General features: G+C 37.4%; 1 protein-coding gene across 1 annotated transcript in view; it reads left to right on the plus strand.

Annotated features, from left to right (window-relative positions):
• Window positions 1-1,217: 1,217 nt before the first annotated feature.
• LOC114645574 (gamma-aminobutyric acid type A receptor subunit pi) overlaps window positions 1,218-16,455 on the plus strand; it is a 216,954-nt gene continuing 201,716 nt past the window's right edge. Inside the window, exon 1 of the mRNA XM_028793412.2 lies at window positions 1,218-1,530. The gene's annotated coding sequence lies outside the window, so the exon portion shown is untranslated. The remainder of the gene's footprint in view (window positions 1,531-16,455) is intronic.

The following is a 16,455-nucleotide window of genomic DNA, read 5'->3' on the forward strand; positions in this document are numbered from 1 at the left end:
AGTCTTTTTTGTTGATCAGTTTAAAAAAAAAAAGCCAAAAATATCCACTGTGCTACAATGTTGTATAATAATAATAAAATATGAAAACCTAAAGGGCTGAATATATTTGCCCTAAGAAAACAGCAGTTATAAAGGAACAAATAATAAATTTATGCATGTGTTCCCTATATTGCTATATATGAAGGACATACTTTAAGGGTGATTACCATCTCTTAATGGGCTGGATGCTGGTGAATTTGGCTGGGGGCGTCAGAGTGCTTTGTGATGGACTGGCCTCACGTTCCTGTCTTTCCCTTTGATCCAAAATAAATAAATAAATAATTCTGATTAATTGAAATCAGACCTGGCTTGATGCTACTATAAGGTTAGTTGGGAGTGAATGTCACAAGCATTTGATATTAGCTGGAATTTGGCTGGCAGCAATGCTAAATGGAATCAAACTGGGTACCAGTTTTATCTTGAGCTTATTAAATGTATATATGAATTTATCTATTTACTTATAAATGTCGCTATTTTGTTTGTCTGCAGACGTATTTATGTATACATGTATCACCGTGTGCACTGGACCAAATCCTCTAATAAGCCCAGCACATCGCGGATAAATCCTTTCGTCAACCTTTGGCTTAAGAGATAAACAGCTGTTAGCGGCTGCTGCTGTCGCTGCTGTGTGTGGGATGTATTTCTGTTCAATTTCCATTAGCTTCGGATCTCCAGCCTTGCGAAGTATATGTCTGCAACAAAAAATTAATTCCTTAAAATGCAGTATTACAAGCCGCTCACCAAAAGTACGTGTACACGACTTGCATAACTGAGCTACCATAATGAAGCCCCTAAATAAACGGATCCAATGCAGATTCGTCATCACTTTGGTTACTTCAGCACTAGCAGGTTTTCCTAACGCATAAAAAGATGTATCTGAATTGCAGTAGTATATACTGTATACATATTAGAACGATAATAATGAGCCTATCAAGAACAGTTAAAGAAGTGCCAGCACGTGTAGCCGCATACTTGTAGTTGTATCATCAGACAAAGCGCAGTTAAGGCGCATAAACACATTTAGAATTAGTTTTGTTAAATTGATGACATTGTCCTAAGGCGGTGTGAAAACTGACTGTGGGTCTATCCGTGGTGGATCGTCAGGGGCTTCACGAGTTAACCAGTGAAATCGTGCATTATCATTATTATTCCCGATTTTCTGTTCTTCACTACCTGTTCCTGCCTGTCTGTCAGGCGTGCGGGTGCTGGGGGCGTCATCAGCCGTGTGACAGCGGTGCGCTGTCTCCCCTTCCAAATCGGGGCTATAGGCGCTTATCTAGTGATATGAGAAACAGTTGCTTGCGCATCTCTCGAGTCGTATCTGGAGTGAGCGTGTGCGTCTGTCAGACACAAGAAGCTGGATTCAGGAAACGGCTTGGGAATTCTCGAGTGGCTCTGAGAGTGTTTCGGGGACTCCACACTTAGTTAATGCCAATTCCTTGTAAGAGCGATGCTTGTAGGATCTCAGCACCTGGGACACCATAGTTACAGGTATGCTACATACAAAAAATATGCGGTCGTACTTGTTTATTGCCTTTGTGTTTTCCTTTTAACTCTAAGAAGTTAAATAAAAAGACGAAATATAGCGTCAGTCACCTGCTTCAGTCAACTAATGCAATAGGCATTTACACTTTGAAGCTTGAAATCAGTTTGACCAGGGTATGGGCTTTTTTCCCGATGTGGATTCCAGATTTTTGGAAGGACTGGGTGCGCGATTGCATGGGGGGTCTGCTTCGAGGTATAATTAACATTGCCTCTTCCACTCTCGCAACCCCTCCCGCCGGGTTTCCTGCTGCATCTCGGGGCAAAATTGAAAAATGGACCTTACATACGTTAGGAGCACTTTAGACACGCCCGGGTGGACTGAGGAAAGCTGGATGGAGCCCGGGTGAACTGTAAAGATGCGATTGTTTGAAAAGTGAAGTCCAGCGTGTTGTTAAAGACACACCGAAGCGACGATCTAATCAATAAGGCGCAATCAGTTAGCTTAAGGGGCAGTTTATTCCAATTTCATGTTTACAGTTAAATGCATACTGATCCTGACAATTCAAATACAACTATTAAAACGGTACAAGTAATCATTTTTTATTACGTATCTACATAGTATTAGGAACACTTGGCTTATATGACAATGTTGCCGCTTGATTTAATATTTTTAAATGACTGCATCATATTTGTTGCTTGTCGTTTACTAACCTACTAAAATTCTGCAAAGCTGATCTAAGGGATTTATGTGCCGTCCTCAACATCAAACTCTTTTAGAGCCAGACCGTTATCACATTCAGGCAATGAAGCATCCGTTATGGAAATCGATTACTTTCAGCCTTATCACGTATTATTTGCACAATTTTGTAAACCCAGGAACAGACCAGGCACAGGAGCGCAATTGTGGAAAAAATTGTAAACGCTAAAGTGATTTGACCTATAAATGCAATGGTGCTTTGCTTTGAGCTAAAAAAGATATTTTTAAACTTGGAAATAATCTGGAGCATACAATACATAGAGAGAGATGCTGATTTTATATTTCATTGTCAGAAGATGAAGCATATGTTCACATGCAAAGAAAACTTTATTGTTAAGAATAAATAAATTTTATAACATATACATGCATATTGTTATTTATTTGTTGGAATCTGACATTAAGAATAATCAGAGTTGGTATTCATAGCTCAAATAATGTACATTGACTTAAGGTGTTTTACTATCTCTTGAAATAATCTGCAATAATTGTATTAATTGTTTAGGTCTGAAATGGAGTGTGTATGCCTTCTCTTCCAGCTTATTTTTCTTGCACATCAGTTGATGTATGCTCAGTTTTTAGTAGAAGTAATCCTGCTGTGAAACCTTAATAGCGTATGCCCATTAACTTGATAATTGTTTAGTAAACATATATTGAATTCTGTTGCTGCAGGCACTCTACTATATTGCTGCCAATGGTTATGCATTTACAATTAAGTTGCTTCATTTTAATACCCAATTTTCAAATGCCACTTTGTCTGAGAACAGAAATATAGAATTGAAAGAATGATTTTGCTTTATTTCTAATTTAAATCTATATGGTGGTGTTGAATTACAGTAATTGACATTTTTATTTATTATCAATAGCAAACCATATTCTTCTTGCTTTTAAATGCATGCTGAAAAATCCCCAAAACAAGTGACGTTGATAAGGTAACAATAAAATTGCAGCCATTTTCTCACATATTAAGATTTTCAAAGAAAATGTGACTCATTGAATAAAATTCTTTTGAACATTTTGTATTTATTCTTTCTGTTTATTTTATATAATACCGTACTATTACTTCATTATACATTACATGGCAAAACATATAAGTGCATCAGTTACTCTTTTGTACATAATGAATTGTGACATTTTACCTGCAGTGGGTCTCACCCATTTCATCATTTTGTCTTACAATACAAAGCACACAAAAGCATTCTATAGTTTTAATGGATACCCACAATCTTAGATGTCATTTTTTTAGACAGTTTGACAGACTGAACCAATTTAAGTTTCAGTCACATGCACAGAAAGCAGACAGTATGTGAAAAAAAGCCCTGTTTGATGTAAGAGTAAAAGAATAGAGCCTTCATCATCATGTTTACTGTGCTTATCCTGGTGAGAGCCACAGTAGCAACATGCTGAGCTGAGTGGGTGAGGCCATCCTGTCCATGACAACTTCTTCCAACACCTCCTGGGGAATTTGCAGATGAGGGTATGATCTTCCAGCATGTTCTTGGTCTGCTCCTGGGTCTTCTTCCATTGGGCATTTTCTTACACACCTCCTTTGGGAAGTGCAAAACCAGATCAATTATCTTCTCTTGATCCAGTGAATAAGCAATTCACCTTTATGGTCCTCCCATATTGTTAGATTGAATTAAAGAACAGGTTTAATTAACAACAAGAATTGGTGCCTAATTAAGCAGCTGGTTGGAGTTTCACGCCCTAACTTAATTTGTCTTCTGTTGGCTTACTCACTTCACATTTCATTTCTGCTTCGGTGCCATTTAAGGAAAGAAATGAAGCAATTCAGGAGAACAAGGAAGAAAATCATGGGGACCAATCTTAAAATAAAAAGTCAATTAAAGTGAAAGGAAAAGGAGTTAATTAGCAGCAAAAACAGGTCACTAATTAAGAAAAGGGTTAGAATGAAAACATGCAGCTACTGGGGCCCTCCAGGACCAGAGTTGGGGACCCCTGACCTAAAACAAGGCCCCCCTACCTTATCACCATCCAAAAAAAAACATATCCCCATACCTGTTAAAGGCATGTAGCAAAACTATATAAAACAAGGCACATTTACTATGGAAAAAATAGACTGTTCATAATAAATAAAGAAATAAAAGCCACCTTAGGCCTAGTGAGACTTTTGGGCTTGGATGTTCTTGTACAATTTGTCCACTCTGGGTTCCAGCTGACTTAGAGACAATATCAAATTATTTTCCACATTTAGACACACTCTATTTTTGGATTTCAGTATTTTCAATGCAGCAAAACCTGTTTCACACAGGGATGTTGTTTGCAAAAAGTAAGAGGCATCTGGTGGCTTTTTTGCTCAACACTGGGTATTCATTTCTGAGACTGCTCCAGAATTCTGACAGGGGAATAGCAGAGAATTGCATTTTCAAACTTCCATCATTCCAGGTCTGGGAATTAGTTGTTAAAGTATTCCTTCAAGTGTGTCAGATGTGACAGTATCACAGGCAAGACTATGTCTGCAGGCACATTGGATGTTCGTAGGTTCTGGAGCAGGAACATTACAGTATTTCCTTCATTTAGCTTTTTTCTCCCAAAGTCTGTTTTTTTTTTTTTTTTATAAATGTACAAACTTTATTTTGCAAATTAAGCATGATGTGATCATAGCCTTGCATGCTCTGATTCAAGATATTTAAAAGTTGAAATACGTTGGCCAAATATGCAAGCTTCCTAACCCACGACTAGCTGTCAAAACAACTAGCAAACTGGGAGATCTCAGAGGAGAGAAATTCACACAGCTCTTCATGGAGATCAAAAACTAATTGTAAAACTGTGTCATGAGACAGCCGCCAGACTTCAGAGTGCAGCAGAAGGCTTTCAAAACTCGCGCTAATTTCACTGCACAGTTTGGCAAACAGCCTGTGTTTATGGAGATGTGCTTTGATACTATTTACAACTTTAACAACATCATTCATTCTTTGTGAAGCATACAGCGTGTATCCACAGCATCTGGAGCTCTGGTCTTTATTAACACAACAACTCCACTATGCTTGGCCATCGCCACAGCGACACCATCCACCATCCACCCATGCAATAAGACCAGACAATTAAATTTGCCTGCATGAACACGTCCAAAGTTTTAAAAATGTCCTGACCTCTTGTCTTCCCCTGAATTTCTTTGTAGAATGAAAGCTCCTCAACAAACTTTGTCTCCAGTAAATCTGACAATAAGCTGCGCTGTGTTAGCTACTTCTGTGCTGTTGTCCAACTGCAACTCAAACATGGGGATGTTCTTTACCTGTTCCAGTAATTGGTTTCTTACATCTTGAGCCATGCCAGGTATCCATCTACACACAGTGCTGTCTGATAATTGGACAGTATCAGGAATCGTTGGGTAGAGGGGTCCTTTAATCGGATTGACTGGCCCAGTGCTGTCTCAGCTGTGGAATGGCCAATAGGGGGAGGCAGCTTGATGGCTGAGGTCTCCAGGACTCTAAACAAATCCAAATCATATTATGTGATATCATCTACTGTTAAATTCTGCTCTGTACTTGTAATGTTTTTATTTTACTATTATATTGTATTGAGGATTACTTGTTTAGTTCTGTGTATTTTATTGTATTGACCCCCTTCTTTTTGACACCCACTGAATGCCCAACCTACCTGGAAAGGGGTCTCTCTTTGAACTGCCTGTCTCAAAGTTTCTTCCATTTTTTCCCTACTAGGGATTTTTTGGGGAGTTTTTTCTTGTCTTCTTAGGGAGTCAAGGCTGGGGGGCTGTTAAAAGGCAGGGCCTGTTAAAGCCCATTGTGGCACTTCTTGTGTGATTTTGGCCTATACAAAAATAAATTGTATTGTATTGTATCAGTTTTACGGGCAGCCTCCTCACCAAGCAATTCAAGACACTGTGTCTTTGGTTGCCAGTTATATCAGATTTTCTCCAACTGTATAAGCTTTCTTCGCACGGGCTATGTGATACATTGCCAAGAATGATGCCTTCAGTATCCTCTGTGAAATCGTTGCTTGCTGTGTGAAAGTGCTTGCTTATTTCACAAGCAATGCTGCTTTCCTTTGGAAAAACTCAACATATTTCCCAACATCAGGTGGATGCCTTTGTTCTAGATGTCTTTTGAATTTACACAGCTTTAGACATTCGTTTGACAGAATTTCCTGACATAGAATGCATTTGGGGTAATCAAGTCCATCTTTTTTCTTAGCCAGCTGTAAGAAGCTTCATACATACTAGATTTAGATTTTTCTTTAGAATATGACTCTTTTGATGAATTTAAAGCAGAACTACAATATGGGTTTCCTTCAGAATATTTCCTTTTTAAAAAACAGTCCATCATTATGTTTTAGCATTCGATGTACTAACTAGCTGTGAACTGCGTTAATGCCAAAATACAATGTGTCTACATCTAATGTATAATGTACTGTATAATAGAATACCTAGCAGGACAGTAACAAATTAAGAAAACCTGGATTTAGCCTATGTTATTGTGTGCAGCAAGAGTCCTTTTAAAAACATGACCCATTGGTATTTCAGAGTTATATTAACATGTATTCTTGGTTAATTCTCCTATGGAGCCTGTTATGGATTTAGATAAATAAAAGGTTCTTTTTGGAACCTTCATGTGGAAGATTCTTTTAGGAATCAAAAATGGTTCCCCTATAGCATCACTCTGAAGACCATTCTGGCATCTTTATTTTTTTTAAAGTGTGGAGGTATTTAAAATTCCCCCATTTAGGCCAGCTGTTTACACAGTGCTTAAAGAGAATGAGTAATTTTTTTCCAGCAGAGGACCATGACCTCGTGACTAGAGGTGCTGATTCTCATCCCAGTTGTATCATACTCAGCTGCAACCCATTCAAGTGTGTGGTGAAGATCACTGTTTGATGAAACCAAGAGGATAACAGCATTTGGAAATATCAGAAATTAAGTATTTAGGTTGCCAAAAAGGATGCTCTCTAATCCTCAGCTGCACCTTGATATTCATGACAAATAATGAACAGGAGAGGAAAGAAGACTCAAGAAAACATCAAGTATTAACCAACACGGCTCATGCTCGACAAATACAGGGAAAGAGTGCCACTTAACAGCAGAGCAGGACCCCATATTCTTCAAGCACCTTTCACTAGTTAAAACAGAGTATATTGTCATATACTTTTCCAGACCCATAATGCACATGCAGAGAGGACTGACACACTCTCATTAGTCCTCAAATTTTTGTGCAATGGTAAAGACTACTACTATTCCAAAGCCAGTGTGTGATCATCATTTTTCTCTGTGTATCTGAGGTTCAATTATCAGATAAAGTCTCCATTCCAGTACAATATTGACTTTCAAAGAAAGCTGAGTAGTATGATCTCTCAGTAAATGCAACACACCCTTTTCCCACCAGTAAAACATTGGGACCACTGTTCCAGTCTGCCGGACCCTAGGCTCCATTTCCATGGCAGATTAAAAGGTGTGTCAATCACAAAAAAAAAACAAAAAAACGAAAAAACAAAAACATTCAGTGATTTCTGGTTGGGTTTCATCTGTCCTTTCATTCTTGCCTGTTTTAATTGCTACAGCAAACTCCAAGAGAAAGACCTACTCCATCAGTGATTCTGGCACTGCTTCATATGAGGATTCCATATTAATTGGGTTTAGGAATTACTCATAGTGCTCAATCCATCTCTTAACAATAATCCCAGTTACAATCAACAAAATGTCATCACGTGTGCTGAGAAGAGCCTGTGTGACATCTTGCTTATCATACCTGAGTAATCATATAATTTGCTAGAATCTTTGCAAGGCCATCCGAAAGTCATTCTCCATGGTTTTAAACTCCACCCATAAGCAATGTTTTGCATCAGACACTGCTGTAGCTTCTACCTGCTTGGTATTCAGATATCTGTCATTCAAATCTCGACAACTTCCTGCTAATATTTCATGGGAGGCCTCTCCCTTCAACTTGATGTCTTCTCTTGATGCACTTGTTCCTCAAACAGACTCAAGCATTGATTAGCACCAACAATCTCCTGGCCACAGCTATATTGAGACATCCCTGGACTCTTCTAAAATGCAGAAGAAGCTGTTATGGAGGTGAGAGTTGAACTCCTTATGAATAGAAACATTTTTCATTACCAGCAAAACCACTTAAGCCACTATACAGTGACTTATTGCTTTTATTAATTATGAAAAACAGGAATTTAGCCATTTAGGTTTTCTAGGTCTCTCTTTTGCTTCGATCATGTGGGACATCTCAACACTAAAAAGTGATCATTGAACAGCTCAGCATCTCTTATTACCTGGGTGTAAAGAACACAAGGCCACAGATCAGTTGACATGACTATAAACTCAACAATTACTTCTGGCTGAAGGTATTCTGGTACTAGGTACAGTAAAAGCTTTCAGTGGGTTTCATTATGAACAATCTGCAATTATCACAGAAATCAAATAACAACACTTGCACTAAAATCAGGCAAGCCATTCATCCCAAACACACCCTTCCAGGTGTTTCTGTCATTCCCTATGTGAGCCCTAAGGTCTTGACATATGACTACAGAGTTAGGTAGGTAGATAGATAGATAGATAGATAGATAGATAGATAGATAGATAGATAGATAGATAGATAGATAGATAGATAGATAGATAGATAGATACTTTATTAATCCCAAGGGGAAATTCACAACATTACAAACTGCATTCTCTGTAGGTCCTGACATTTTTCACCAGCGCAGCCAGTTCGTCGATCTTATTTGGTAGTGCGTTCACATTTCCCAGGATCACAGAAGGCACCGAGGCTTACATAGCCATTTTCTTGTTAGCCGCTTAGCCCTTAGCTTAGCGCCGGCTCTGCTGCCATGATACGACCTTCTTATCTCGTCGGGTAAATAGGGAACCACACCGGCACGGGTCTTTGTTCTCAACGCTTGAAGTTGACTACCTGAATAGACGAGTCTCTGCGTGTAAGAATCCATGTCAAAGTAGTAAAAAGTGTCCAGGGAACGAGTCCACATAAAAGAAAGTGGTAGGAGTGATCAGAGAAATAGAGAAAAAGGTAGAAATATAAAGTCGTACACGGAGCTGCTGGAAAGGCTGTCACTCACGGCAGCGCCTGAGTCATGAGTTGGTAGATGGTACACTTTTGTGCACTTTTCTGTTGCCTCCCTCATGGAGACACTCAAGACCAAGAGAGAGAACACACTTTGATCATGCTGTGCATAGAGACAAGTCCTATAGTATCTAGCCACTATTTTTCAATCTCCTTCACAAGCACTGGCTCATTTCATACTAGAGAAGCTAAATATCGTATCATAAAACTCCACAAAATCCAAGAATAGGAGTATAACTCTAAATTTAGAATAGTAATTAAAAAAATACAATTACTGGACAATAAACCCATTTTAGATAGTTAATCTTCTGTCAGCTTTTCTTGATTAGTGTACTGTGGTAAAAATGGCAATCCATTGTGATCAGAATGAATGGTGATGTAAACACGTAATTTAATACAATTGTGTTTTGCTATTATTAATTATGAAAACTAGTTTTAGGGCAACTGAATTGACATAACTAAATGCAGAAGAGAAAGTACAATAAGGCAGATAGGCAGATATAATAAGGTAGCATTGCAAGACACAAGAAAGAAGACAGGGATTAGATAAACAGCAGGTAGAAACTCATCTGGTTAACTTGCTTCTGCACTGATACAAGAAACAAACATCATGATGGCAATGAAACGGGCAAATGAATGACGAAGATGACGGGAGGTGCAAATAATTCTTTTTATTATGTATGTCTTCAAAGAAACCTAGCACTTATCAGACAGATTTGCCTTTTCTTCTAAGTTTACAGATCTCCGCTGGCATAAGCATTTTCTGCAGAATCTGAATGAAATGGAGTAGCTGTTGTCAACTGATGTTACTGTACTTTACTTGACTTTGCCACATTTACACGCCTACTGGACCAAAATATTTGTAATAACTGTGCAGTGTTGTTACCTTGTCCACTGAGATTGATAAATTAGAATATAGTTACTGAAAACCATTATCCTTAAGCAAACTACTGTAATATAAACTGTGATTTGTAACATAATTTTCCGGATTAACATTAAAAATTGCTTTTACAATTTTTTTTAACATAGTCTACTTTGAAAGATCTTTGTTATCCTTATTTTTGTACACAGTTTTTGCAGATTTCAAGGCTAGGGAGAAGATTGTGAAATTTCTTGAACTGAATAATAGGTTTCTGAAATAATGGTGCACATTCATGTCTGAATTTGTCTGTGGGTTCAGTGCTCACAAGCAGAAACCATATTGCTGTTGTGATGTGCAGGGTGCGCAGAACCATAAAACCTAACTAGCCTATAAAAGAATAAGTACACAGTGTATTTAGTGTCTCCCAGATAGAAGAATTTAAAAAAAAAAGCTAAAAAAATACTTCTTCCAACAGGAATACAATTTCTTAGTTTTATTCATAATGCATAATATTCTACCATGACTGATTTATTTTAGAATACTAGTAAAGTGAAATTTAATCTCTATCACTTTATTTGCTTTAACCATATATGAATGAGATATTTTTATAAAATAAAGCAGATGCATGCAGTGCCTATAAAAAATATGCAATTCCCCTTGGACGTTTATGCATTTTATTTTTGTATAACATTAAATCACCGTGGATTTAATTTGTCTTTTTTGACATTGATCCAGGGCTTGAACTGGCATTTTTCTTTTCCAAAGGCAGAGGACCAGGCAGTAAGTGGCTGTCAATCTCACATTCTGAAAACCTTCTTTGAATATATATATATATATATATATATATATATATATATGAGCGTACATGAAACTTCAAGGGACACCACACCCGCTGTTTGGTCAAACATATGTACTGTATAAATGCACACTCAAATCTGCAAGGAAGAACTTGATTAAGAAATTATGTTCAATATATAATGCATCACAAGGAGGACCTAGAAGTCAACAAAATCACAGAGTACTGGCAATTATTTGTTTCCACTTCAAGTACTGCATTGAACTATAGCAAAAAAGACTCTTTAATGCCACAATGAAAACAGATCTCTGCCAAGTGCTCTAAATTAATTACAAATAGAAAACACAAAATTAAATGCATAAGTTTTCAAGTCAGTATTTAGTAGATGCACTTTTCGGCAGGCCTGACAGTTTGTGTGGACAGTTCTCTCTTTATCAGCTTTCCACATCTGGACACTGCAATTTTTCCCCATTCATCAAATTTACATCTTTTCCATATTCTTTTCATTCCTTAATGATTGACTCAACTGGACTCAAAGGGATATTCCGTGACTTGGATATTTTCTTGTATCCATCCCCTGTCTTGTGATTTCAGTTACCCTTAAATAGATTTGTCTGGAGTGCTCTTTTTTCTTCATTGTGTTAGTTGGGCCATGATACTGACTCACCACAAGTTGGACCCTCCAAATAAGGTGCATTTAGACTACAATCAGTTGAAGCCCTTGACTACAGTCACATGATTTCCATTTAACTAATTTTGAAACTTCTAAAACCAAACGGCTGCACCAGTGATGATTTAGATGCATAATATTGGAGATGCTGAATACTTATGAGAACAATTATGTTGTGTTTAATGTTTGTAATTAATTTACAGAACTTTACAGAAATCTGCTTTTACTTTAACTTTTTTTGTGTTGATCAGTTTCAAAAAGTCAAATTAAATCTACTGTGACTCAACGTTGTATAGCAATAAAATGTAAAAACTCATTATAGGTACTGTAACTAAGGGGCAATGTGCACATTTCTTGGTAGAAGTACCATTATGATATTCTTACATTAAAAAAACAAAGTATCTTAAAGTTCTATGTTTAAGCCCCAGCTAGCTGCACAGTTTTTTTTTTCTTTAGTTCAGTTGTGCTTTCAGTGAAAATGGAGACATAAATAATTGAAAGGTGTCCTGGGAATTCATGGGTCTCATTTGACAGTGTGAATGAGTTTTGACCGGCCAAGTTTAACTAACAAGGGATACATTATTAGGTGGAAGGTGTGGATGAAACAGACTTTTGAATTTATATCTGAAACCCTAGAGAGCATTTCAGCATAAAAAATGTCAAAAAATATTAATCCACAGAGTTCCAAGAATGGTATTCAGTTATCACACTTCTGAGTCAAAGAACTGAAAATTAAGCCTTCTCTAAAGAGTAAAACTTTATAACATTGCGTCACCTCTGTTTAGTTTTTGGTTAAGAAAATCATTAAAAATATAATTTAAAATAAATACCTTTAAAAAGGTTTGTACAATTTGAATAATTTATTGATTTATTGTGTAGAATGTACTATTCAAGCTAAAAATAAAATTAAATAATTTGGAGCTCATTTTCGATCAGTGTATTGTAATAGTATAACATTTACATATAATAGCGTTGATCTAGTCTAATTATAGTGATGCATTTAGCATTGCTGACACATAAGACCAGCTTCCTGGGTTCAAATCCCTCACTTGTGTGCAGAATGGAACATTAACACATTAGAACAATTGTGACAAGAACAGGCCATTTAGCCTATCAAGCTTGTCTATTCTAAAAACCTAGATTATACAAAATAACATCATGTCAAGATTTGAAGATCCCTAAAATCCTAACATTCTATTAGACTTTTTAATTTCTTCTGGATGTAGATTGTGATGAGTCTATTATGACTCCTAGATCCTTCTCATAAGGGGCACATTCAAGTTTCAGACCTTCCATTGTGTATTCAAATCTAAGATTTCTACTTCCTATGTGTAATGCTTTACATTTAATTACATTAAATTTCAACTGCCACCAATCTGCTCAAGCTTGTAAAGTGCCCAAGCCCCTTTGTAACAATTTATCTGATTCTAGATTATTTGTCCTTCCATCTAGTTTGGTATCATCTGCACTTAACAAGATTGTTCCTTATATTCTTGTCATATATATTAAAACAACTGCACCTGTCCCAGCACTTATCTCTGAGTGACACCACCTAATCAGTACCGCCGCTCCCTATACGCAGAGTACGCAGCCTGTGTAGGGCACCAACTCCCAGGGGGGCACCATCCCAGCTGCTCAAAAAAATCGTTTTCATATATTATAATAATAAATTAATATTAATAATATACATATACAAATAAACAAAAATATAAACGTATATATTGCATTTTACGGTGAACGCAGAGTAGGCTAAGCACACGTGATGACGCGCGCGCCCTCACCTCTGTTACGGCTGCCTAATATTTGGGGGAGGGGGCACAAAAGTTAATTTCTGCTTAGGGCACCCATTTGGCCAGCAGCGGCCCTGCACCTAATTATAAGGTTACTTGCACTATAATCCTTTACTCCCTTTGTTTTAGCTGATTTACAATCCATCTACACAATACACTCTGAATTCCCACTTCTTTTACTTTCATGCCCAATCTGTCTTGAGGAAACTTATTAAATTTCTTCTGAAAATCAAGATAAATAATATCATATGCAAATCACTGACTGAATACATTTATTGCTTCTTCATAGAATTCCAGCATATTCATGAAACACAACCTACCCAATCTAAACTCATGTTGACTCTTCACTAATACTCCTTGCCACATACTGATCAATCTTGTCCTTAATAATTCCTTCCATTTAGATACCCGTGATGCATGTTAAAAATACTGGCCTATAGTTACTTGGATCTTCCTGATATATAATGGTAAAATGTTTGCTATTTTCCTATGCTTAGTAATTTCCCCAGTGCACAATGCCTTTCTAAAAACATGCATCAAGAATTTATATAGGCACTTACTCCCCTCTTTAAGTACTTGATGATAAAATGTTATCTGGTTCTGGTGATTTGTCAGATTTCAACCTATTTTATCTAAGCACCACTACTCCCTCTACAATTTCCAAACCACTCAGTATCTCCTTAGTAGTCCCTGTTATTTTTGAGAGGTTATCAACCTTATTCACACATTTAAACTTAAATAAAAGGCAAGATCACAGCATTTGCTATTTCACTGTCTTTATATTCCAGCTCAGCTTTATCGTTTTTAATACTCTTCTCCTCCTCCTTGGCTATTCTAATACAGTGGAACCTCAGTTCACGAACGTCTCGGTACACGACCAAAAAGTTCGGCAAACTTTTGCCTCGGTTCATGACCACACACTCGGTATACGAACAAGCCAGTTTTCCTTCCGGTTCGTATGCGCCGATTACAGTATTTAAGCACGTGTTCAGACTCTCCCTGTTCATTGTTCTCAGTCAGATGTGCGTGCTTTACCTGTTAACTTTTTGAGCTCTACAGTATTTTGTGTGCTTTTGCAGTTAACCATGGCTTCAAAGCAAGTGAAGAGTGGTGAGAAGAAAGTGTTGCAATGTTACTTTTCTCTTTTTTCAAATGTTCATTTTTTTCCCTGTGCTTAAAACTCATTTAAAAAGAGTGTTTACAGCAATCAGGTTGTAATGCTATTAGCGTGAACTCCTGCAATGTTACTGTCTTGGTTGGCTTTTAAATAAAGTTCGGATTTGTTCAAATGTTCCTTTTTTCCCCCTGTGCTTAAAACTCATTTAAAAAGAGTGTTTACAGCAATCGGGTTGTAATGCTATTAGCGTGAACTTCTGTAATGTTACTTTCTTGGTTGGCTTTTAAATAAAGTTCAGATTTGGCTCGCGTGCTGCTGAGAGAGAGAGAGGTGGGGGGGGGGGGGGGGGCTCGCGTGCTGCTGAGAGAGAGAGAGAGAGAGAGAGAGGGCTCGCGTGCTGCTGAGAGGAGAGGGGGGAGGGGGGCTCGCGTGCTGCTGAGAGAGCGAGCCTGCGTGTGCAGCTGAGCAGGGAGCCTGGGTGTTTGTGTCAGTGTTATTCAATGTTTGTACATTAGTTTACTATTACACTGTGCATTCTATGGTGTAATTAACTATATTTGTGCTTGAAAATCTTTAAAAAAATATATTTACATACAGTTCATACGGTCTGGAACGGATTAATTGTATTTACATACAATCCTATGGGGGAAATTGCTTCGGTTCACGACCAAATCGATTTACGACCAGAGGTTTGGAACGAATTATGGTCGTGAACCGAGGTTCCACTGTATTACTAAAATATTGAAAACATCTATTTAGGTCATCTTTTGCCTTTTCTACAATATTCCTTTCCAACTGACTTTTAGCCTTCTTAATGTCCTTTTTAACCATTGCTCTTATTGTCTCATATGCCTTATGGTCAGTGGCAGGGGTTATATTCTTATATTTCTTATACAAATGTTTTTTTCCTTTGTAACTTCATTTATAGCTTTTCCAGCGTTACATGTAAAACACTTTTGAACCTGACCCACCTTTTCTCACTTGTCTGCACATGTACAGTATAAAAGCTTATCCCAATTTATTTTAATTGGGCTTTGCCCGATACTCAAGATTTTTCCTAATAAAATTAAATTTAACTATTTTAACTTTCGAACATTAACTCTGCCAGACACTTTGAAATGTATTATACTATGGTCTATCCATCCCCTGAATTTCACCTAATTATTGTAGAATACTAAATATAGACAGGCTTCCCCCCAATGGGTGTTTTAATATTCTGTTTTAAAAAACAATGATTGATTACATCCAGAAACTCCTGTTCTTGTTCCCCAATATTTAAATTCTATCACAGTTAGTAATTACCGTATATACTCACGTATAAGTCGGGTCTTGACACCTGAAAAAGTGATCGTAAAATCAGACCCCGACTTATACGCCTGTTCAAAAATGCAATACTTAATTTTTTTTTGCATCTTCTTGCCTCTTCCAATCTCACATCAGTTTCTCAGACACTTCAAATTTTGTTGCAGCAGCGCAGTTACCAATTTCTTTTGCTACTTCAACGACGTTTAATTTAAAACCAGCTTCATGTGTTCTTCTGATCGAACACTCCATCGTAGATAAGGGATGCTCTTACGATAAAGGTGTGAAATACAAAAAAACACAAATCAGTGCATACGTTGCTTCGGAATAATGTGGGTATTACCATGTGGTCACATAGGCAGAATAGAAAGAGAGAGAGAGAGAGAGAGGTTAGGAGCACGCGTTGATACAGCGCATTGCTGCACCCACATAGAAAAAAAAGGCAGTGTGCTCCATGGTTACTCTCTCAGGTGGGCGTTAGCATATCATAATCCCTTGTACTAATAGCGTGAGTTTTCCGCATTCGACTTATACGACCGACATTATAAAATACCAGAAATTATGCTGTAAAATCAAGTC

Source organism: Erpetoichthys calabaricus, chromosome 2 (assembly GCF_900747795.2).
Source record: "Erpetoichthys calabaricus chromosome 2, fErpCal1.3, whole genome shotgun sequence".
Classification (NCBI taxonomy): domain Eukaryota; kingdom Metazoa; phylum Chordata; class Cladistia; order Polypteriformes; family Polypteridae; genus Erpetoichthys; species Erpetoichthys calabaricus.